The following is a 24,829-nucleotide window of genomic DNA, read 5'->3' as shown; positions in this document are numbered from 1 at the left end:
GTCCATGCACTCAGAACTCATATAATGCAAACCTCTGGTAAGGTCCTGCTGAAGGTGGACGTCAAAAATGCTTTTAACAGTGTCGACAGAGTTGCCCTCTTAGAACAAACACGCATAAAAGTACCACAAATTTATAACTTTATTTGGCAATGTTACAGCAACGCTTCCCAATTACTTTTTGAAGAAAATCATCTCTCCTCAGCCGTAGGCTGCCAACAGGGCGACACGCTTGGCCCAGCGCTTTTCAGTTTAACAATTCACCCAATAATTGTAAAATTAAAATCTAAATTTAATTTGTGGTATTTAGACGACGGCACCCTAGGAGGTGATGTAAGCGAAGTTCTAGAGGATCTTCGCGTTTTAATTGAAGAATTCCGCGGTATTGGACTAGAACTGAACTCTTCTAAATGCGGACTTTTCTTTTCCGATACATGTACTGACAAAGATTTCGTTATATCACAATTCCGTCGTCTCGCTCCTACTATTCAAATAACAGAGAAAAACTCACTTCACCTCTTAGGGGCACCTGAGTTGGACGAATCATTTTCAGATTTTTTAGAGAACAAAATTAAAAACCTTAACGAAGTTTCCGATCGCATGTCTAAAATAAATGCACATGTAGCGTACACCGTTATCCGTTACTGCCTTTTCGTACCAAAATTCACTTACGTTCTAAGGTGCAGCCATTTTTGGAAATTTCCCGCTCTTTTAGAAAGAATCGACGTAATTATTCAAAATCTTTTAATTTCAGTAATCAACATAAACTTGGACGACCGCTCATGGACCCAAGCTTCTCTGCCGATAAGGCATGGTGGCCTGGGTATCAGAAAAGTATCCAGCGTTTCGCTCCCTGCATTTCTGTCCTCAACACATAGTTCGCAGGACCTAGTATCTAAAATTCTAGTCCCCAGTCGACCATTTAGACATACCTTTTAATTCAGAGGCCAGAAATGCATGGAGCGGTTCTTGCCCAAACACTGACCTGCCCGAAAATCCCAATTCGCAGCGCCTTTGGGACGAGCCGCTTTGTAGGCTGGTACGGCATAACCTGTATCAAACGGCAACCAGCCTTCAAGAGCGCGCTCGTCTGCTTGCCGCTTTCGAGTGGGAATCCGGGCAGTGGCTCCAAGCTCTGCCTTCCGTATCAACTGGAACACTTTTAGACAACTCCACCTTCCGCCTTTCCGTCGCTCTCCGCCTGGGAGTGAACTGTGTTGCCCCACATCGTTGTCGCTGTGGTGACCCAGTCGACCGGTTGGGCCACCATGGACTATCCTGCGGCAGAAATGCTGGGCGTGCCCCCCGCCATGCTGGCCTTAATGATATCATCCGTCGGGCCTTAGCCAGTGCGGGAGCACCGGCGGTTTTGGAACCGACCGGCCTCGCCCGCGATGACGGTAAAAGGCCCGACGGCATGACCCTCGTGCCATGGAAGATGGGACGGCCGTTGGTTTGGGACGCAACCTGTGCCGATACCTTAGCGCTATCCCATCTCCATGGCACCGCAGTGAAGGCTGGTTCGGCTGCCAATTCGGCCGAGTTCCTCAAGCGGCGCAAGTATGTAACCATAAATAGTGGTTGCATATTTGAGCCGTTTGGGGTTGAAACTATGGGGCCTTGGGGGGAAAGTGCCCATAGAGTTTTTAAGGAATGTAGCCGCAGGTTAGTAGAGTTGACGCGTGACCAGAGGGCTGGTTCATATCTAGCACAGCGGATCAGCATTGCCATACAACGTGGCAATGCTGCCAGCCTTCTGGGCACGCTGCCAATAGACGGTACTGATTTGGGGCAAATTTTTTATTTATAGTTTATTTTTAAGTTTAGTTTTTAATTTTAGTTTTTAATTTAGTTTGTAATTTTGATTTTTTTATACTTAGTGTTTAATATAATAAAAAACCTACGTAATGTATATAACATATTTCAGTATCACTATGTATGCCAATAGGCACGACATAGTGATACTGAAATATGTATTTAACATCTTGTAACTTACCTATGTTGAACAAATAAATCTTTGAATCTTTGAATCTTTGTAATTTGGTCGGGTTATTTGTTGCCTTATATGGTTCATGTTATACTCATGTCCCAGAGCCTAACTAGTGCCACCGGAGAGATTAGGAACTATTATTTAAAGCTGAAAGCGGTCACTTTTGCAACAATTCTGCCATAAGAGATTGGCATCCTTTCTATACCATCCATAATTATTATGTTGCGTTGTGTCATCACAGAGTTCCTATGGCCACCTCCTGTCTCAATCATTAGATCAGCTCGATGCCCGATGGTACCATAATATTGCATTGTCATCCGACTTACATATGTATGCAAATTTTTTGCTCAATAGTAAATTGGGAAGTGAGTAAAATTTAGCTTCCAAGATTTTTATTTTGACCCAACAAACTCACATATGTACTATTAAGATAAAAGCTTGTTAATATTGCTTTGGGCCTTTCTAAGTTATAGAAGTTTTTTCGTTTGTTCGATTCGTTCACGCCAAGCAAGCTACTTGAATAGCACCCCTGAAACGTCGACTCGGCAAAGTTGCGTCTTTGTCATGTAAGAAAGTAAGAAGAACAGGATCGTTTGTCTTGGCAAGACTAATCTTCGCCTTTTGCATCGAGCAATAAATATTTGCCGACATAAAAGCAGCGACTAATGGGGATTAGTCTAACGATAACGGATAGCTGTAATTTTAGAGGAATTAATTACAAAGTTTTAAACGCGTTTTAAGTTTCGCGAATCGTGAATGAATAAGGTAATGGGGTTTTTGGTGACGTGTTTCTTTGTATTGGGTTGATTTTGATTAATTTTTTATAATATTAATTCGAGATTTAAATTAAAAGTAGGTATACTTTTAATTTAAATTTTCTTTAAGCTACTGTCTCAAAATTAGGTAGGTGTATATCTAGAGCAAAATCAACATAATTGGCTGTTGTTGTATTTAAGCAGAAATAGCTGCGTCACTATGTGATATTAAGAGCCACCTGCATTCACATTCATTCACTAAGTAAGGGATGCAACTCGAGCGTAAATATGAGCATATACGGATGTGTAGTTGTGAACCCACTTATGTTCCCGGCATTAAAACTATAAAATGTAAAATATCGTTATCGCAAAAAATTTATACAAAATTATGTTATAAAAAGTATTCCAAAAATTTAATTCAAGCACAGAGAACAAATATACCAACACATTCCTAATGATAATAATGACATAAAGAGAACTAATGCCGCACGAGCACGTATCTCGCACAGAACATTACTCGCTCCACTGCTCTCTTTGAGAGGCATAGTGTTAAAGAAATATACGGTGCGAGCAACAGGCACTTTGTGAAACAGATTCTACTGGGAAAGCCTAAGGAAAACACACGAGACGAGGTTTGCGGCATTTTACTGACGATCGACAAGCTTTTAGGAGCGGAGATGAGAGAAGACGTGCAGAATTAGATTACAACCAATGCTTAATATTGGTTGATTCCCGCACGTCTCCGCTATCTCCGCTTATCTCCGCCTATGGGGAAAGGCAGCCTTACTGACTGTACTACGCGCAACCACATTAAGAGGCATGGTTTTACAAGAATAGACACAGGTGTAAAATGGGTTCTACTGGGCCTAAGCAGAATAAGTGTTTTAGATCTTTGAGTGGGATGCCGTCACGGGAAACCAAATCCGTCCACGAGAAACCGAATCCATGAAAACACCGTCAATAAAAACATTGGCAAGTGATAGTTCGAGAAGTAATTCGTGGACGTCACGACGCTCATCGATGAGGAAACTGCTCAAGAAGGAAAAGGATAAGGAAACGACGCGATGAAGATGACCTAAATATATGTGCGTCCAGCTGCAAAATCGCATGGACACATTATAAATGATTTCATAATTCATTCATAAAATGGCCATGTAATTTTGCGGCTGGGTGTACAACCGTCCTACTTTCAATGTTTCGGCCGCACTCCATCGCACCGCCCCGTATATCCTTCGCCTATCGGTATACGAATATTTTTATTTCATGCCCCTTTTCGTATATTTTTCACTCGGTTGCCTTTTACTTATGTGCCAGCTTCGGAATAGTTGCTCATTAATAAAAGTGCTTTCGTTGGACTTTGTCTTTGGGTTTAACTGGATTAGTCTCCTCTTTGATACTTTTTAACGGTTTTATGTGTAATATGTTGGCTGTTTTACTTATATTTAGGAATAAATGTGGTTGTACTTGGCTGCAGCCCTCCGCGACCGATTACTCGATGCGGGCGACGGCGGCGGCAGGGGTGACGAGAAACTACCCTCGTCTTCGGCATTATTGTCAAATAATGGGTTGCACACAGCATTCACTACGTCATTCGCTAAAAGATCGTCCACACTGACCAACGGCGTAACGGTACTTTTTAGGGTTCCGTAGCCAAATGGCAAAAAACGGAACCCTTATAGATTCGTCATGTCTGTCTGTCTGTCTGTCGGTCTGTCCGTCCGTATGTCACAGCCACTTTTCTCTGAAACTATAAGAACTATACTGTTGAAACTTGGTAAGTAGATGTATTCTGTGAACCGCATTAAGATTTTCACACAAAAATAGAAAAAAAACAATAAATTTTGGGGGTTCCCCATACCTACTTGGAACTGAAACTCAAAATGTTTTTTTCATCAAACCCATACGTGTGGGGTATCCTATGGATAGGTCTTCAAAAATGATATTGAGGTTTCTAATAGATTTTTTTTCTAAACTGAATAGTTTGCGCGAGAGACACTTCCAAAGTAGTAAAATGTGGTCCCCCCCCCCCCTGTAACTTCTAAAATAAGAGAATGATAAAACTGAAAAAAATATATGATGTACATAATATTGTCTTCGGTTACCGCGATAGTTACTCATGAAATAAAACTATGAAAACGGATTATATCGCGTATATTGAATTTATAATACATCCCGACGTTTCGAACTCTTTACAGCGTTCGTGGTCAACGGGTGACTGAGGAAAAATTACAAAATGCAAAAATACCCACATACTAAAATAATGAACAATCATAGACTACAAACTTTAAGGCTGGTTGTACATGCAAAATCGGTTCATAAGGCTAGTTATACACTATAATTATTTTTCAAGTAAAGATATATATATATACGCGATAAAAAAACTATGCCGGCTCCAACCCTACACCACGGACCCGAGAAGATTTAATTCCCTCCTAAATTGTAGGAGGGTATCCCAATATAGGACCGGCAACAAACTCGGCGGGACACATCTTTTCAAAACATCAGAATGTCCAGCATCATCCAACACTACGGTCTCACAGTCTATGTCTCGCTTGCTCCTTTATCAGGTGGACTACAGGATCCCAAGCTGGTGGTAGAGAAAAGCCATCTTCCCTATTAAAGTTTGGATATTTCTTAATCTCAATGGCCTCGCGCAGCATTCTGGGTATGTAACGCTTCTCCTTGGCAAGAACCAGAGGCTTATCAAACTTGATTGAGTGATTGGCTTTATCCATGACATGCTCACAGACAGCAGACCTAGGTCGACGGTGCTTGACATCAGCTATGTGTTCCTTCACCCGAGTGGAAATGCTCCGTTTCGTCTGCCCGACATATGATAGGCCACACTCACAGTCCAGCCTGTACACTCCTGCAGTCTGTAGAGGGGTATTGCATTTTACAGGCCTCAGGAATTGTGACATCTTCTTCATTGGCTTGAAATATGTTTTTATAGAAGCACGCTTCAAGATGTGGCTGATCCTGTCCGTGACCCCCCTGACAAAAGGCAGAATGGCAGGCCTGCGCTCAACTGTGGGGATCTTAATGTGGGACCTCTGGTTGACCCGCGGTATCCTGAGCTCGTTTGCCTGGAGCGCGCGCCTGGCATGCTGGAGCTCCGCGGCCAGATGCTGGTCATCACATATCCTCTGGGCTCTCTGAAACAAAGATTTGCCTACTGTAACAAGTTGACTGGGATGGTGATGCGATTTGCCATTTAAGTACCTATCAGTATGAGTAGGTTTCCTATACACAGTGCGACCTAGGGTGTTATCAGGATTTCTTTTTACCAATACATCTAAGAAGGGGAGAGAACAGTCTTTTTCCAACTCCATAGTAAATTTTATTTTGCTATGGATGGAATTTAGGTGATCCAAGAAAGTTGAAACACTACTTTTTGGAAGTATAGTAAAAGTGTCATCTACGTATCTTTTAAATATCTTCGGTCGCACAGGAGCCAATGAGAGTGCCCTCTCCTCGAAGTCCTCCATAAAGATGTCAGCGACTACTGGAGACACCGGAGACCCCATGGCCACGCCGTCGACTTGAAGGTAGAATTCACCATTCCATAGCAAGTAGCCAGATGTAAGGCAATGTTCCAACAGCTTAGCATATTCCTCTGACATGTTCTGCTCACATAACCTCTTCTTGACAATTTCAATGCAGTCTTGTACCGGTAGGCTTGTAAATAGCGACTGGACGTCAAAACTGACCATGATCTCATCATCAGTCAATGTTAGGTCTTTAATCTCACCGATGAAATGGTAAGAATCCTTTGTATGCGTGCTAGTGTTACCACGTAATGCTGAGAGGGCTCCCGCGAGGTACTGAGCCAATTTATATGTGGGAGCATCTATCTGGCTCACTATGGGACGTAGTGGGGCACTAGGTTTGTGTATTTTTGGCAACCCATACAACTTTGGAGGCACGGGGCAGTCAGGAACTAAACTTGCAACATTCAGATCAAGGCTGTCCGAGTAATCACTAATTAGTTCTTTAGTGGTTTTCAATACTTTCATAGTCGGGTCCGTCTTTACATGTTTGTAGGTTGTAGTATCCGCTAATAATTCCCTAATTTTCTGGTTATAATCTGAAGTATTAAGTACAACCGTCGCATTTCCCTTATCCGCTCGAAGAATAGTAAGGTCTGGATCATCGCGTAACGTTTTCAACGCGGCCAATTCATCTCTAGGCAAATTCCTTTTCGGAGGCTTGGCTTTCCGTAATAATGACGAAACATCCTGCCGTATAGCCTCCAAATCTTCCTTCTTTACCTGATTTTTCACCAGACAGTCTTCTACACTAACAATAATGTCCTCAAAAGGGATCTTTCGCGGAGCCACAACATAATTAAGACCTTTTTCTAATACTGAAAACTCAGACGTCGACAATTGTTTACTGGATAGATTGACAACCGACCGATTTGACACTGACAGCGACGTTCCGTTAGCGCTATTATTCTGAAGCCCTCCGTTATCGCTGCGTCTCGTTTTCGATTTTAACTTGTCAAACTTGGCACTTTGTCGTTTCTTGCATTGTTCAAATGTAAATGCGTAACGTTTATTACCTTGTTCAACAACATCATTAAAATCGGTGCTTGTCAACACTTCCTGCAATTGACCGGTGCCTACCTTAATCTGTTGCTCAAGTCTATAAGCCGTGTAACGGTTGTTATGGATGGTTTTGCACAGTAATCTCTCACTCGCCCGGCGAAGTATGCGTTCACTGCCGATAATGTCCTTCTTCGGAGCTATCTTCACGCATGTAGGAATAAGATTTTCATCTCGACACCTCTTCAAGAAATGCAGAGCGCAACGAGCGCGTGCGAGCTTATTCCCAAGGTCTTCATGTCGCCGGATTTTGGTTGCAACTTCCAGTCCGTACTGGTGTACATAATATTGTCTTCGGTTACCGCGATAGTTACTCATGAAATAAAACTATGAAAACGGATTATATCGCGTATATTGAATTTATAATACATCCCGACGTTTCGAACTCTTTACAGCGTTCGTGGTCAACGGGTGACTGAGGAAAAATTACAAAATGCAAAAATACCCACATACTAAAATAATGAACAATCATAGACTACAAACTTTAAGGCTGGTTGTACATGCAAAATCGGTTCATAAGGCTAGTTATACACTATAATTATTTTTCAAGTAAAGATATATATATATACGCGATAAAAAAAAAACTATGCCGGCTCCAACCCTACACCACGGACCCGAGAAGATTTAATTCCCTCCTAAATTGTAGGAGGGTATCCCAATATAGGACCGGCAACAAACTCGGCGGGACACATCTTTTCAAAACATCAGAATGTCCAGCATCATCCAACACTACGGTCTCACAGTCTATGTCTCGCTTGCTCCTTTATCAGGTGGACTACAGGATCCCAAGCTGGTGGTAGAGAAAAGCCATCTTCCCTATTAAAGTTTGGATATTTCTTAATCTCAATGGCCTCGCGCAGCATTCTGGGTATGTAACGCTTCTCCTTGGCAAGAACCAGAGGCTTATCAAACTTGATTGAGTGATTGGCTTTATCCATGACATGCTCACAGACAGCAGACCTAGGTCGACGGTGCTTGACATCAGCTATGTGTTCCTTCACCCGAGTGGAAATGCTCCGTTTCGTCTGCCCGACATATGATAGGCCACACTCACAGTCCAGCCTGTACACTCCTGCAGTCTGTAGAGGGGTATTGCATTTTACAGGCCTCAGGAATTGTGACATCTTCTTCATTGGCTTGAAATATGTTTTTATAGAAGCACGCTTCAAGATGTGGCTGATCCTGTCCGTGACCCCCCTGACAAAAGGCAGAATGGCAGGCCTGCGCTCAACTGTGGGGATCTTAATGTGGGACCTCTGGTTGACCCGCGGTATCCTGAGCTCGTTTGCCTGGAGCGCGCGCCTGGCATGCTGGAGCTCCGCGGCCAGATGCTGGTCATCACATATCCTCTGGGCTCTCTGAAACAAAGATTTGCCTACTGTAACAAGTTGACTGGGATGGTGATGCGATTTGCCATTTAAGTACCTATCAGTATGAGTAGGTTTCCTATACACAGTGCGACCTAGGGTGTTATCAGGATTTCTTTTTACCAATACATCTAAGAAGGGGAGAGAACAGTCTTTTTCCAACTCCATAGTAAATTTTATTTTGCTATGGATGGAATTTAGGTGATCCAAGAAAGTTGAAACACTACTTTTTGGAAGTATAGTAAAAGTGTCATCTACGTATCTTTTAAATATCTTCGGTCGCACAGGAGCCAATGAGAGTGCCCTCTCCTCGAAGTCCTCCATAAAGATGTCAGCGACTACTGGAGACACCGGAGACCCCATGGCCACGCCGTCGACTTGAAGGTAGAATTCACCATTCCATAGCAAGTAGCCAGATGTAAGGCAATGTTCCAACAGCTTAGCATATTCCTCTGACATGTTCTGCTCACATAACCTCTTCTTGACAATTTCAATGCAGTCTTGTACCGGTAGGCTTGTAAATAGCGACTGGACGTCAAAACTGACCATGATCTCATCATCAGTCAATGTTAGGTCTTTAATCTCACCGATGAAATGGTAAGAATCCTTTGTATGCGTGCTAGTGTTACCACGTAATGCTGAGAGGGCTCCCGCGAGGTACTGAGCCAATTTATATGTGGGAGCATCTATCTGGCTCACTATGGGACGTAGTGGGGCACTAGGTTTGTGTATTTTTGGCAACCCATACAACTTTGGAGGCACGGGGCAGTCAGGAACTAAACTTGCAACATTCAGATCAAGGCTGTCCGAGTAATCACTAATTAGTTCTTTAGTGGTTTTCAATACTTTCATAGTCGGGTCCGTCTTTACATGTTTGTAGGTTGTAGTATCCGCTAATAATTCCCTAATTTTCTGGTTATAATCTGAAGTATTAAGTACAACCGTCGCATTTCCCTTATCCGCTCGAAGAATAGTAAGGTCTGGATCATCGCGTAACGTTTTCAACGCGGCCAATTCATCTCTAGGCAAATTCCTTTTCGGAGGCTTGGCTTTCCGTAATAATGACGAAACATCCTGCCGTATAGCCTCCAAATCTTCCTTCTTTACCTGATTTTTCACCAGACAGTCTTCTACACTAACAATAATGTCCTCAAAAGGGATCTTTCGCGGAGCCACAACATAATTAAGACCTTTTTCTAATACTGAAAACTCAGACGTCGACAATTGTTTACTGGATAGATTGACAACCGACCGATTTGACACTGACAGCGACGTTCCGTTAGCGCTATTATTCTGAAGCCCTCCGTTATCGCTGCGTCTCGTTTTCGATTTTAACTTGTCAAACTTGGCACTTTGTCGTTTCTTGCATTGTTCAAATGTAAATGCGTAACGTTTATTACCTTGTTCAACAACATCATTAAAATCGGTGCTTGTCAACACTTCCTGCAATTGACCGGTGCCTACCTTAATCTGTTGCTCAAGTCTATAAGCCGTGTAACGGTTGTTATGGATGGTTTTGCACAGTAATCTCTCACTCGCCCGGCGAAGTATGCGTTCACTGCCGATAATGTCCTTCTTCGGAGCTATCTTCACGCATGTAGGAATAAGATTTTCATCTCGACACCTCTTCAAGAAATGCAGAGCGCAACGAGCGCGTGCGAGCTTATTCCCAAGGTCTTCATGTCGCCGGATTTTGGTTGCAACTTCCAGTCCGTACTGGTGTACATAATATTGTCTTCGGTTACCGCGATAGTTACTCATGAAATAAAACTATGAAAACGGATTATATCGCGTATATTGAATTTATAATACATCCCGACGTTTCGAACTCTTTACAGCGTTCGTGGTCAACGGGTGACTGAGGAAAAATTACAAAATGCAAAAATACCCACATACTAAAATAACGGTTGTTATGGATGGTTTTGCACAGTAATCTCTCACTCGCCCGGCGAAGTATGCGTTCACTGCCGATAATGTCCTTCTTCGGAGCTATCTTCACGCATGTAGGAATAAGATTTTCATCTCGACACCTCTTCAAGAAATGCAGAGCGCAACGAGCGCGTGCGAGCTTATTCCCAAGGTCTTCATGTCGCCGGATTTTGGTTGCAACTTCCAGTCCGTACTGGTGTACATAATATTGTCTTCGGTTACCGCGATAGTTACTCATGAAATAAAACTATGAAAACGGATTATATCGCGTATATTGAATTTATAATACATCCCGACGTTTCGAACTCTTTACAGCGTTCGTGGTCAACGGGTGACTGAGGAAAAATTACAAAATGCAAAAATACCCACATACTAAAATAACGGTTGTTATGGATGGTTTTGCACAGTAATCTCTCACTCGCCCGGCGAAGTATGCGTTCACTGCCGATAATGTCCTTCTTCGGAGCTATCTTCACGCATGTAGGAATAAGATTTTCATCTCGACACCTCTTCAAGAAATGCAGAGCGCAACGAGCGCGTGCGAGCTTATTCCCAAGGTCTTCATGTCGCCGGATTTTGGTTGCAACTTCCAGTCCGTACTGGTGTACATAATATTGTCTTCGGTTACCGCGATAGTTACTCATGAAATAAAACTATGAAAACGGATTATATCGCGTATATTGAATTTATAATACATCCCGACGTTTCGAACTCTTTACAGCGTTCGTGGTCAACGGGTGACTGAGGAAAAATTACAAAATGCAAAAATACCCACATACTAAAATAACGGTTGTTATGGATGGTTTTGCACAGTAATCTCTCACTCGCCCGGCGAAGTATGCGTTCACTGCCGATAATGTCCTTCTTCGGAGCTATCTTCACGCATGTAGGAATAAGATTTTCATCTCGACACCTCTTCAAGAAATGCAGAGCGCAACGAGCGCGTGCGAGCTTATTCCCAAGGTCTTCATGTCGCCGGATTTTGGTTGCAACTTCCAGTCCGTACTGGTGTACATAATATTGTCTTCGGTTACCGCGATAGTTACTCATGAAATAAAACTATGAAAACGGATTATATCGCGTATATTGAATTTATAATACATCCCGACGTTTCGAACTCTTTACAGCGTTCGTGGTCAACGGGTGACTGAGGAAAAATTACAAAATGCAAAAATACCCACATACTAAAATAACGGTTGTTATGGATGGTTTTGCACAGTAATCTCTCACTCGCCCGGCGAAGTATGCGTTCACTGCCGATAATGTCCTTCTTCGGAGCTATCTTCACGCATGTAGGAATAAGATTTTCATCTCGACACCTCTTCAAGAAATGCAGAGCGCAACGAGCGCGTGCGAGCTTATTCCCAAGGTCTTCATGTCGCCGGATTTTGGTTGCAACTTCCAGTCCGTACTGGTGTACATAATATTGTCTTCGGTTACCGCGATAGTTACTCATGAAATAAAACTATGAAAACGGATTATATCGCGTATATTGAATTTATAATACATCCCGACGTTTCGAACTCTTTACAGCGTTCGTGGTCAACGGGTGACTGAGGAAAAATTACAAAATGCAAAAATACCCACATACTAAAATAACGGTTGTTATGGATGGTTTTGCACAGTAATCTCTCACTCGCCCGGCGAAGTATGCGTTCACTGCCGATACTGCCGATAATATTATAAATTCAATATACGCGATATAATCCGTTTTCATAGTTTTATTTCATGAGTAACTATCGCGGTAACCGAAGACAATATTATGTACACCAGTACGGACTGGAAGTTGCAACCAAAATCCGGCGACATGAAGACCTTGGGAATAAGCTCGCACGCGCTCGTTGCGCTCTGCATTTCTTGAAGAGGTGTCGAGATGAAAATCTTATTCCTACATGCGTGAAGATAGCTCCGAAGAAGGACATTATCGGCAGTGAACGCATACTTCGCCGGGCGAGTGAGAGATTACTGTGCAAAACCATCCATAACAACCGTTATTTTAGTATGTGGGTATTTTTGCATTTTGTAATTTTTCCTCAGTCACCCGTTGACCACGAACGCTGTAAAGAGTTCGAAACGTCGGGATGTATTATAAATTCAATATACGCGATATAATCCGTTTTCATAGTTTTATTTCATGAGTAACTATCGCGGTAACCGAAGACAATATTATGTACACCAGTACGGACTGGAAGTTGCAACCAAAATCCGGCGACATGAAGACCTTGGGAATAAGCTCGCACGCGCTCGTTGCGCTCTGCATTTCTTGAAGAGGTGTCGAGATGAAAATCTTATTCCTACATGCGTGAAGATAGCTCCGAAGAAGGACATTATCGGCAGTGAACGCATACTTCGCCGGGCGAGTGAGAGATTACTGTGCAAAACCATCCATAACAACCGTTATTTTAGTATGTGGGTATTTTTGCATTTTGTAATTTTTCCTCAGTCACCCGTTGACCACGAACGCTGTAAAGAGTTCGAAACGTCGGGATGTATTATAAATTCAATATACGCGATATAATCCGTTTTCATAGTTTTATTTCATGAGTAACTATCGCGGTAACCGAAGACAATATTATGTACACCAGTACGGACTGGAAGTTGCAACCAAAATCCGGCGACATGAAGACCTTGGGAATAAGCTCGCACGCGCTCGTTGCGCTCTGCATTTCTTGAAGAGGTGTCGAGATGAAAATCTTATTCCTACATGCGTGAAGATAGCTCCGAAGAAGGACATTATCGGCAGTGAACGCATACTTCGCCGGGCGAGTGAGAGATTACTGTGCAAAACCATCCATAACAACCGTTACACGGCTTATAGACTTGAGCAACAGATTAAGGTAGGCACCGGTCAATTGCAGGAAGTGTTGACAAGCACCGATTTTAATGATGTTGTTGAACAAGGTAATAAACGTTACGCATTTACATTTGAACAATGCAAGAAACGACAAAGTGCCAAGTTTGACAAGTTAAAATCGAAAACGAGACGCAGCGATAACGGAGGGCTTCAGAATAATAGCGCTAACGGAACGTCGCTGTCAGTGTCAAATCGGTCGGTTGTCAATCTATCCAGTAAACAATTGTCGACGTCTGAGTTTTCAGTATTAGAAAAAGGTCTTAATTATGTTGTGGCTCCGCGAAAGATCCCTTTTGAGGACATTATTGTTAGTGTAGAAGACTGTCTGGTGAAAAATCAGGTAAAGAAGGAAGATTTGGAGGCTATACGGCAGGATGTTTCGTCATTATTACGGAAAGCCAAGCCTCCGAAAAGGAATTTGCCTAGAGATGAATTGGCCGCGTTGAAAACGTTACGCGATGATCCAGACCTTACTATTCTTCGAGCGGATAAGGGAAATGCGACGGTTGTACTTAATACTTCAGATTATAACCAGAAAATTAGGGAATTATTAGCGGATACTACAACCTACAAACATGTAAAGACGGACCCGACTATGAAAGTATTGAAAACCACTAAAGAACTAATTAGTGATTACTCGGACAGCCTTGATCTGAATGTTGCAAGTTTAGTTCCTGACTGCCCCGTGCCTCCAAAGTTGTATGGGTTGCCAAAAATACACAAACCTAGTGCCCCACTACGTCCCATAGTGAGCCAGATAGATGCTCCCACATATAAATTGGCTCAGTACCTCGCGGGAGCCCTCTCAGCATTACGTGGTAACACTAGCACGCATACAAAGGATTCTTACCATTTCATCGGTGAGATTAAAGACCTAACATTGACTGATGATGAGATCATGGTCAGTTTTGACGTCCAGTCGCTATTTACAAGCCTACCGGTACAAGACTGCATTGAAATTGTCAAGAAGAGGTTATGTGAGCAGAACATGTCAGAGGAATATGCTAAGCTGTTGGAACATTGCCTTACATCTGGCTACTTGCTATGGAATGGTGAATTCTACCTTCAAGTCGACGGCGTGGCCATGGGGTCTCCGGTGTCTCCAGTAGTCGCTGACATCTTTATGGAGGACTTCGAGGAGAGGGCACTCTCATTGGCTCCTGTGCGACCGAAGATATTTAAAAGATACGTAGATGACACTTTTACTATACTTCCAAAAAGTAGTGTTTCAACTTTCTTGGATCACCTAAATTCCATCCATAGCAAAATAAAATTTACTATGGAGTTGGAAAAAGACTGTTCTCTCCCCTTCTTAGATGTATTGGTAAAAAGAAATCCTGATAACACCCTAGGTCGCACTGTGTATAGGAAACCTACTCATACTGATAGGTACTTAAATGGCAAATCGCATCACCATCCCAGTCAACTTGTTACAGTAGGCAAATCTTTGTTTCAGAGAGCCCAGAGGATATGTGATGACCAGCATCTGGCCGCGGAGCTCCAGCATGCCAGGCGCGCGCTCCAGGCAAACGAGCTCAGGATACCGCGGGTCAACCAGAGGTCCCACATTAAGATCCCCACAGTTGAGCGCAGGCCTGCCATTCTGCCTTTTGTCAGGGGGGTCACGGACAGGATCAGCCACATCTTGAAGCGTGCTTCTATAAAAACATATTTCAAGCCAATGAAGAAGATGTCACAATTCCTGAGGCCTGTAAAATGCAATACCCCTCTACAGACTGCAGGAGTGTACAGGCTGGACTGTGAGTGTGGCCTATCATATGTCGGGCAGACGAAACGGAGCATTTCCACTCGGGTGAAGGAACACATAGCTGATGTCAAGCACCGTCGACCTAGGTCTGCTGTCTGTGAGCATGTCATGGATAAAGCCAATCACTCAATCAAGTTTGATAAGCCTCTGGTTCTTGCCAAGGAGAAGCGTTACATACCCAGAATGCTGCGCGAGGCCATTGAGATTAAGAAATATCCAAACTTTAATAGGGAAGATGGCTTTTCTCTACCACCAGCTTGGGATCCTGTAGTCCACCTGATAAAGGAGCAAGCGAGACATAGACTGTGAGACCGTAGTGTTGGATGATGCTGGACATTCTGATGTTTTGAAAAGATGTGTCCCGCCGAGTTTGTTGCCGGTCCTATATTGGGATACCCTCCTACAATTTAGGAGGGAATTAAATCTTCTCGGGTCCGTGGTGTAGGGTTGGAGCCGGCATAGTTTTTTTTTTATCGCGTATATATATATATCTTTACTTGAAAAATAATTATAGTGTATAACTAGCCTTATGAACCGATTTTGCATGTACAACCAGCCTTAAAGTTTGTAGTCTATGATTGTTCATTATTTTAGTATGTGGGTATTTTTGCATTTTGTAATTTTTCCTCAGTCACCCGTTGACCACGAACGCTGTAAAGAGTTCGAAACGTCGGGATGTATTATAAATTCAATATACGCGATATAATCCGTTTTCATAGTTTTATTTCATGAGTAACTATCGCGGTAACCGAAGACAATATTATGTACACCAGTACGGACTGGAAGTTGCAACCAAAATCCGGCGACATGAAGACCTTGGGAATAAGCTCGCACGCGCTCGTTGCGCTCTGCATTTCTTGAAGAGGTGTCGAGATGAAAATCTTATTCCTACATGCGTGAAGATAGCTCCGAAGAAGGACATTATCGGCAGTGAACGCATACTTCGCCGGGCGAGTGAGAGATTACTGTGCAAAACCATCCATAACAACCGTTACACGGCTTATAGACTTGAGCAACAGATTAAGGTAGGCACCGGTCAATTGCAGGAAGTGTTGACAAGCACCGATTTTAATGATGTTGTTGAACAAGGTAATAAACGTTACGCATTTACATTTGAACAATGCAAGAAACGACAAAGTGCCAAGTTTGACAAGTTAAAATCGAAAACGAGACGCAGCGATAACGGAGGGCTTCAGAATAATAGCGCTAACGGAACGTCGCTGTCAGTGTCAAATCGGTCGGTTGTCAATCTATCCAGTAAACAATTGTCGACGTCTGAGTTTTCAGTATTAGAAAAAGGTCTTAATTATGTTGTGGCTCCGCGAAAGATCCCTTTTGAGGACATTATTGTTAGTGTAGAAGACTGTCTGGTGAAAAATCAGGTAAAGAAGGAAGATTTGGAGGCTATACGGCAGGATGTTTCGTCATTATTACGGAAAGCCAAGCCTCCGAAAAGGAATTTGCCTAGAGATGAATTGGCCGCGTTGAAAACGTTACGCGATGATCCAGACCTTACTATTCTTCGAGCGGATAAGGGAAATGCGACGGTTGTACTTAATACTTCAGATTATAACCAGAAAATTAGGGAATTATTAGCGGATACTACAACCTACAAACATGTAAAGACGGACCCGACTATGAAAGTATTGAAAACCACTAAAGAACTAATTAGTGATTACTCGGACAGCCTTGATCTGAATGTTGCAAGTTTAGTTCCTGACTGCCCCGTGCCTCCAAAGTTGTATGGGTTGCCAAAAATACACAAACCTAGTGCCCCACTACGTCCCATAGTGAGCCAGATAGATGCTCCCACATATAAATTGGCTCAGTACCTCGCGGGAGCCCTCTCAGCATTACGTGGTAACACTAGCACGCATACAAAGGATTCTTACCATTTCATCGGTGAGATTAAAGACCTAACATTGACTGATGATGAGATCATGGTCAGTTTTGACGTCCAGTCGCTATTTACAAGCCTACCGGTACAAGACTGCATTGAAATTGTCAAGAAGAGGTTATGTGAGCAGAACATGTCAGAGGAATATGCTAAGCTGTTGGAACATTGCCTTACATCTGGCTACTTGCTATGGAATGGTGAATTCTACCTTCAAGTCGACGGCGTGGCCATGGGGTCTCCGGTGTCTCCAGTAGTCGCTGACATCTTTATGGAGGACTTCGAGGAGAGGGCACTCTCATTGGCTCCTGTGCGACCGAAGATATTTAAAAGATACGTAGATGACACTTTTACTATACTTCCAAAAAGTAGTGTTTCAACTTTCTTGGATCACCTAAATTCCATCCATAGCAAAATAAAATTTACTATGGAGTTGGAAAAAGACTGTTCTCTCCCCTTCTTAGATGTATTGGTAAAAAGAAATCCTGATAACACCCTAGGTCGCACTGTGTATAGGAAACCTACTCATACTGATAGGTACTTAAATGGCAAATCGCATCACCATCCCAGTCAACTTGTTACAGTAGGCAAATCTTTGTTTCAGAGAGCCCAGAGGATATGTGATGACCAGCATCTGGCCGCGGAGCTCCAGCATGCCAGGCGCGCGCTCCAGGCAAACGAGCTCAGGATACCGCGGGTCAACCAGAGGTCCCACATTAAGATCCCCACAGTTGAGCGCAGGCCTGCCATTCTGCCTTTTGTCAGGGGGGTCACGGACAGGATCAGCCACATCTTGAAGCGTGCTTCTATAAAAACATATTTCAAGCCAATGAAGAAGATGTCACAATTCCTGAGGCCTGTAAAATGCAATACCCCTCTACAGACTGCAGGAGTGTACAGGCTGGACTGTGAGTGTGGCCTATCATATGTCGGGCAGACGAAACGGAGCATTTCCACTCGGGTGAAGGAACACATAGCTGATGTCAAGCACCGTCGACCTAGGTCTGCTGTCTGTGAGCATGTCATGGATAAAGCCAATCACTCAATCAAGTTTGATAAGCCTCTGGTTCTTGCCAAGGAGAAGCGTTACATACCCAGAATGCTGCGCGAGGCCATTGAGATTAAGAAATATCCAAACTTTAATAGGGAAGATGGCTTTTCTCTACCACCAGCTTGGGATCCTGTAGTCCACCTGATAAAGGAGCAAGCGAGACATAGACTGTGAGACCGTAGTGTTGGATGATGCTGGACATTCTGATGTTTTGAAAAGATGTGTCCCGCCGAGTTTGTTGCCGGTCCTATATTGGGATACCCTCCTACAATTTAGGAGGGAATTAAATCTTCTCGGGTCCGTGGTGTAGGGTTGGAGCCGGCATAGTTTTTTTATCGCGTATATATATATATCTTTACTTGAAAAATAATTATAGTGTATAACTAGCCTTATGAACCGATTTTGCATGTACAACCAGCCTTAAAGTTTGTAGTCTATGATTGTTCATTATTTTAGTATGTGGGTATTTTTGCATTTTGTAATTTTTCCTCAGTCACCCGTTGACCACGAACGCTGTAAAGAGTTCGAAACGTCGGGATGTATTATAAATTCAATATACGCGATATAATCCGTTTTCATAGTTTTATTTCATATGATGTACATTACCATGCAAACTTCTACCGAAAATTGGTTTGAACGAGATCTAGTAAGTCGTTTTTTTAATACGTCATAAATCGTAAACCCCAATTTACCTTTCACTCACGTTTCACAAAAGTACATTGTTAAAATTATGTAATGTACGGAACCCTCGGTGCGCGAGTCCGACTCGCACTTGGCCGGTTTTCTATGAAGCTCCAATTTCCACGGTTTCCACTAACTAAATCTTAACAAATCACTGAACAAGTTTGGGAACAATTAAAATTATTTTATTAAATATTTTGATTTGTGTTTTTCTTTAATGTCATCTATTACAGTTTTTAAATCACTGATTTTGATGTCGATCGCTTCAGCATAATTTATTCTATGTTTATAGGTTTCGCTTAAAAAAAAAATATTGCACATTTTGAGAAAAAAAAACTTATAAACTTAGTTTTTCATTGTGTCAATAACATACAAAAATCATGGAGGATGGAATATATTTAGAAGTAGAATAGCTATTTATGCAACAAGTGCGTAAATCATCTTTACGCACGTGTATCATACAATGTTTTACTATTATATTGTGCGAGTAAATAAAAAACATATCATGGCAAATAAGTGTGGCATGGCAAAAGGAGTGTTTTTAATCGACACGAGTTGCAAATTACCTATTCGCACGTGTATCGTACAACGTTTTACAGTACATATGGCCCTGTAAACTTTCGACATATGCACGAAAAGTGCTCTTTTCCGCACTAGTGCGAGAAAGTAGCACCATATGTACTGTAAAAAAAAATTGAAAACAAAAAGCACTAGTGCGGAAAAGTAGTACTTTCCGCATGATATGGCTCCGTAGGAAACGCACTTTTCGAGCACATGCATTTTAAAAACATTTTCTCTTTTTGTATGGACGAGTACGTGCTAAACATCCCTCTTATCTTAACTATACAAAATAATTCGGCCCGCAATGTAAAGCAACACACGTTATGAGATAAGAGCTTTTTAAAGTAACTGTCAACGCTTGTTGGCAGTTACTATAAAAAGCTCGTAACTCGTAATGACTTGTCATGTTATGTCTCGTAAGGTTTGCGTAAATTTTCAAAAATTAATTAGGTACGGGGTCATAATAAACCTAAAAAAACTTCTTAATTCATTTCATGATTACACAGATAAATTCTATATTTGGTTTAATTTGTCGCCCGTATTGAGTACCAATGAGTTTTTCGGAACTTATGTACGAAATATCATTTGATATTGTGATGTTTAGCGTCCCATAAAGTAGGGTAGACTATAAAAAGAGAGAGAAGAACAATTCCCGGAGTAAATTATACAAAATATATTTTAAACTAAAAAACAAATAGCGTGAAATAGGGGTCACTTCCCTGCTTTTCAATATCGTACCTTCATTAGGCCACTCAGCAAGCTTCGTGGCCTAAACACGGTACTCGACTGAAAAGCTCACTATTATATCACTATTGTATAAAATATTATAATGACAATAGAAATTACTTTACGTCTTGTGTTATTTTCCTCCCTTCCCTACCCTCTAAAAGACGCATGCTGACCAAGCATCCTCAAGCTATTAATTGTCTTCTAATGAGGCGGGCATTAATTGTCTTCTCTAATTGCCTTGTGTTGAGGATAATCCTTGATTTAGCACTCGAATGGGGCGGTTCTTACAAAGCTTACTAAACATAGTGCCTTAGGAAACCAGCATTAATGTGAACCCTGATAATATATAAAGGCCTCCTAACTAGACTAGTCGGTTTGTACTATGGGTACCTACGAGGCAATGATAAACATATTTTTTCATTTCTCATGCTCTGAAAGAGGGTAATTGTTGTTCTAAAAAGTGTGCAGAAGATGATACGTTTCTGTACTAGAGCATTTTCCTGTCCAAGTACGATTGTGTTATTTTTTTACGATAAGCAATTGAAATTTGTTTTTAAATGGATTTGTTATAATTATAATTTCCATTCTGATATTTAATTCCCTTAGTAACTATTGTTTTTAAAAATACAAATGCATTTTACTTTCCTCGTTTGAAATGAAAAGTAGACTGTTTAATTCGGGTGATAGGCATCAATTCAGCCTCGGACAATTGGGGCTCTCACTGCGTTCGAGCGCCAAACTACCTACCTCGGCAGAAATGAGTGCCTTTCATCCCTTGGTTACCAATCTACTATATATAGATAAATACCTACCTCCTTAGATTACATCCATAAATATTTCAGGAACAAATATTCGTGATAAACACACAAATACATGCCCTTACCGGGATTCGAATCCGGGACCTGTTTCTTCGTCTAGCCACAGAATAAATAATAGTACAGAAGATTCACTCTCTAATAAAACGCGTCTATTACGACAGATATGACCGCTAGGTGGCGCAAGTGCGAACAGGCGTCCGTTCCGTAGCGGTGCGTGGCAATTACTATGGCTAGACCCCAGAATTGGGGGCGGCCGCATGTACTTTTAGCGGCGCGACGAAATCGCGGAGTGAGTCACGCCTGATCTGGCCTAGTCGATCTCTACCGACTACAGTTAACGATAAATAATTGTTTTGTGAATCACCAGTCACTTGTGATCTACTCCGAGTGAATGGCTCTTGGCTTCTCTGTTTATGGCTCGTACTATGATTGCCTAGATTACCTCTAATGTGAGAGCGTTATGTTCTGAAGGCGTAATAATTACTAACAGTTACTGCAGTACCTATTTCAGGTAAGTACTGAAATAAAAACAAATGCAATGAAAATAAGTAAGTACATTTTTTTTCTGTTAACCCTTTTCTTGGCAAATTTAAAAGCCTCGTCTGATAGAGCAAAAAAGCTCTTAGAAAAAAAATCAAAAAGCGGGTGTCAAATTATGTACATATCTCATAAGTATTACATTTCCAAGAAAAGGGAATATAATTTTAAACACCTTAGAAATCGCCATGGAAGTAACTCAACTAATTATGTAGGTGCCGACCTTACTGCTTAGGCTGCCTTTCTACTGAAGCGGAGATGAGCAGATATGAAAGACGTACGGGAATCAAACAATAATGTGGATTACAACCAATACTATTGGTTTATTTCCACACGTCTCCTCTCATCTCCGCCTCAGTGGAAAGGCAACCTTAAGCGCGGTACTTGGGTGTTTGACATCTGCAAGTCCAACGCACACTACCTGAAAACATCATTTAACTAAAACTGACTACCCTGTTACCCTGTTCTTCCAACATAGAGGGAAAACTGTGCTGTTTCCATTAGACCAGTTTTCACCGAATAGCTGGAATATTGCTAGCTGTTACATAATAGGTTAGGACATACCGGAGTACAAAGAGCAATAAAGTAAACCTCGGATATATGTAGTCACACGACACGCTCAATATTTTTTGTCCCCCAAAGTATGCGTGCAGGCAAAGCTTTGTGAAAGGGAAATTTTGGGCATATTTGTAATCCTTAAAAGTATAGCGTTAATTTAACCTCCGATTCGGCGGGGCCGGTATGCTTTGAACTCGCTTCGGGCTGCTTGTTCATTCCCAACGCTTCCACGAGCGACAGTGAGCGAGTCGAGATCTTGCGCAAACACATTTTATTTCGTGTATTTCCTTTTTTTTATTATTTTACTGAGAATTTTTTAAATCGTCTATGACCTCGATCTCGCTTCGCCTTTGTACAAAGACAAAGACAATTGCAGCTGACGTGAAGATATGTATGTCCGACTACACTGATCGTAAAAAGACAACTTTGAATGCAATATTACCTATATGGCATTCAAAGCACAGTTGCAAACGGCAAATAATCATATCCAAAACAAAACTGCCTCATCTAAATTACAGATTTTAATTTTGAGTATTGCCCCAAAATTGCAGATCGAAAACATAATAAATATAAAAATAAAACATGAAAATGAAAATGAAAGTTTTTTAATAACAATCGTTACAGGTCTGTTTATGTGTTATACATATTAAACCTACAATCTACATACACGTAAGTTGAGGTTTTTTAGGCAGACAGTCTTAATGACAATTATATTTATAATTCATTACATATATGTTTATTTGTTCCATTCATTTAACTATATTATATTTAGAATTTATAATTATTTATATGTTTCATGTATTAATTTATATGATATAATTTACATGATAAAATAACTTATTAACCCTAAGCACATGTACTTCATCAGATACCAAACTTAGGCATATTGGCACATTGACTTGCTACGAATGCTCTAAAAGCATTGTGAACAACACGTGGGACCCTTTCGTAAAATTTCATTTATTTTGCAAATATTTTCTCTTGATCTGAATACAATACTGAAAGTCGCGTGAGTGAGGCAAACATTTTAATTAATCTAACTTGTCTCAAAACTGGCCCTTATTTGACCCAAGAAGTACCTACACTGAGTGCAGCATGATTCATTTTCATTAACACAATACTTCACAAGAATAGCGTAAGCTTTTTAAATCATCCAGATAACTTACCTACCACTTTTATGTGTTAATCTCCAACATGTTTTTATTTTTTATATAATTTACTAAGTTTACAATTTACACACCGCGCGCCCTAATAAAAAAAAATCATCAAGAAAGTTACGCTCATTTTCCCCACTATTTGCTAATGCGATATTGCCTTACTACTTTACCGAGCAATAAACATTCCTTAGCCGCTAAGACTTGCTAAAAAGCGTTATTTCCCGACGTTTTTTCCAAGAAACGAGAATTACGAGCAACCGCCAGGAAAAGCGCATAAATAAAGTAGAAGTAATAAAGCTAAAAGCGTGTGAAGTCACAAAACATCTATTTGCATGAACCCACAGTTAGTGTAACCCTATATTGTTGCAAATGAATTGCTCAGATTGAATAGAAGTTAGATTCGATTGGTAGCGACTTTGTTTGCCCACGTTTACGTTGTTGCGGTATCTGGGCGTTTTCTAAAATATATATTGAAGACCTGATTCACGCACATCGTGGTGTTTTTGGGTTCTTTCAACTCAGAATCACTAGCAGAATCCTGATGATTAAAAAAATGTTCCAAAAATTTGTATGAAAATTGTAGATTCCATTACGTCACGCACATACAAGTGAAAAAAAAAATCACACTAAAACGTGACGTAATGGAATGGACATTTTGGGACATCTTTTTTTAATGGCAGGATGGAGAATGCTGTCGATTCTGTGTAAAATGAGCCCAAGAATGTACAGATTTGAAAGAATCAAGATTTCAATATTTATTTTAGAAAACGCCCACCTATCAGCTTTGGGCTAGGTAAGCCTTCGAATACTTGCCAGACGTTATAACGTAATTGATTACCTTTATTTAAAGTTTCGGCCAGAGTACTTGGCTAGAGTAGGTATTTAGATCAAAGAAATTATTACAACAGTATTTAAACGAAATATTAAGTTGAGCTACAAATATACTTATTTTGTTAGATTATAACGAAAATTTACGCACGTTGTATAATTATTAGAAAACAAGATTACTGAACATTACTTGACTTTAAGCCCTATTATCTTGTTACGAAAACAAGGAGCGTAATGCTAAACTAGCTATGGAAATAATACTTTTGCTTACGTAAGCAACAAAAACAGGGAATTATACACAATAAACAGAAACACAATGAAAGAGTAAAATAATTATGGAAAACATAAATAATCGCCTTCCTGGTACTGGACTATATTCCGTGTTATTGTTTAATACCGAAGTAAAGCACACAACAACCGGCCATGATAACACGAATTCATAGAAACTTAGGGTCAAGAACAACGGTCATTTGTACATTGCACTGACAATACTGACAAACCACATTCTTGATGGAAAATAGACCTATCGGATTAATGTTGGTGGGAAGATACGACCTTGTTGATTTAGGAGTACGATATCAAGCTTATAAATACAGAGTGATGAAAAAATGCAGAAACTTATTTGTTTTAACGTTATACCTAATTTTCGATATTTGTTAATAAGGAAATGATGATGTTCATGATGAATTAGGAAATAATATTAATTGTCACTACTCTTAATCTCATACTTAATAACAGTAATATTCAT

At 41.1% G+C, this 24,829-nt stretch overlaps 1 protein-coding gene across 1 annotated transcript in view; it reads left to right on the top strand.

Annotated features, from left to right (window-relative positions):
- The window catches only part of LOC134743793 (uncharacterized), a 427,044-nt gene extending 403,170 nt beyond the window's left edge, over nt 1–23,874 (top strand). Inside the window, exon 4 of the mRNA XM_063677452.1 lies at nt 23,863–23,874. The gene's annotated coding sequence lies outside the window, so the exon portion shown is untranslated. The remainder of the gene's footprint in view (nt 1–23,862) is intronic.
- The last annotated feature ends 955 nt before the right edge of the window (nt 23,875–24,829 follow it).

This window comes from Cydia strobilella, chromosome 8 (assembly GCF_947568885.1).
Source record: "Cydia strobilella chromosome 8, ilCydStro3.1, whole genome shotgun sequence".
Lineage (NCBI taxonomy): Eukaryota > Metazoa > Arthropoda > Insecta > Lepidoptera > Tortricidae > Cydia > Cydia strobilella.
Note: the sequence above shows the minus strand (reverse complement) of the source record. Positions and strands in the feature narration are given on the sequence as shown.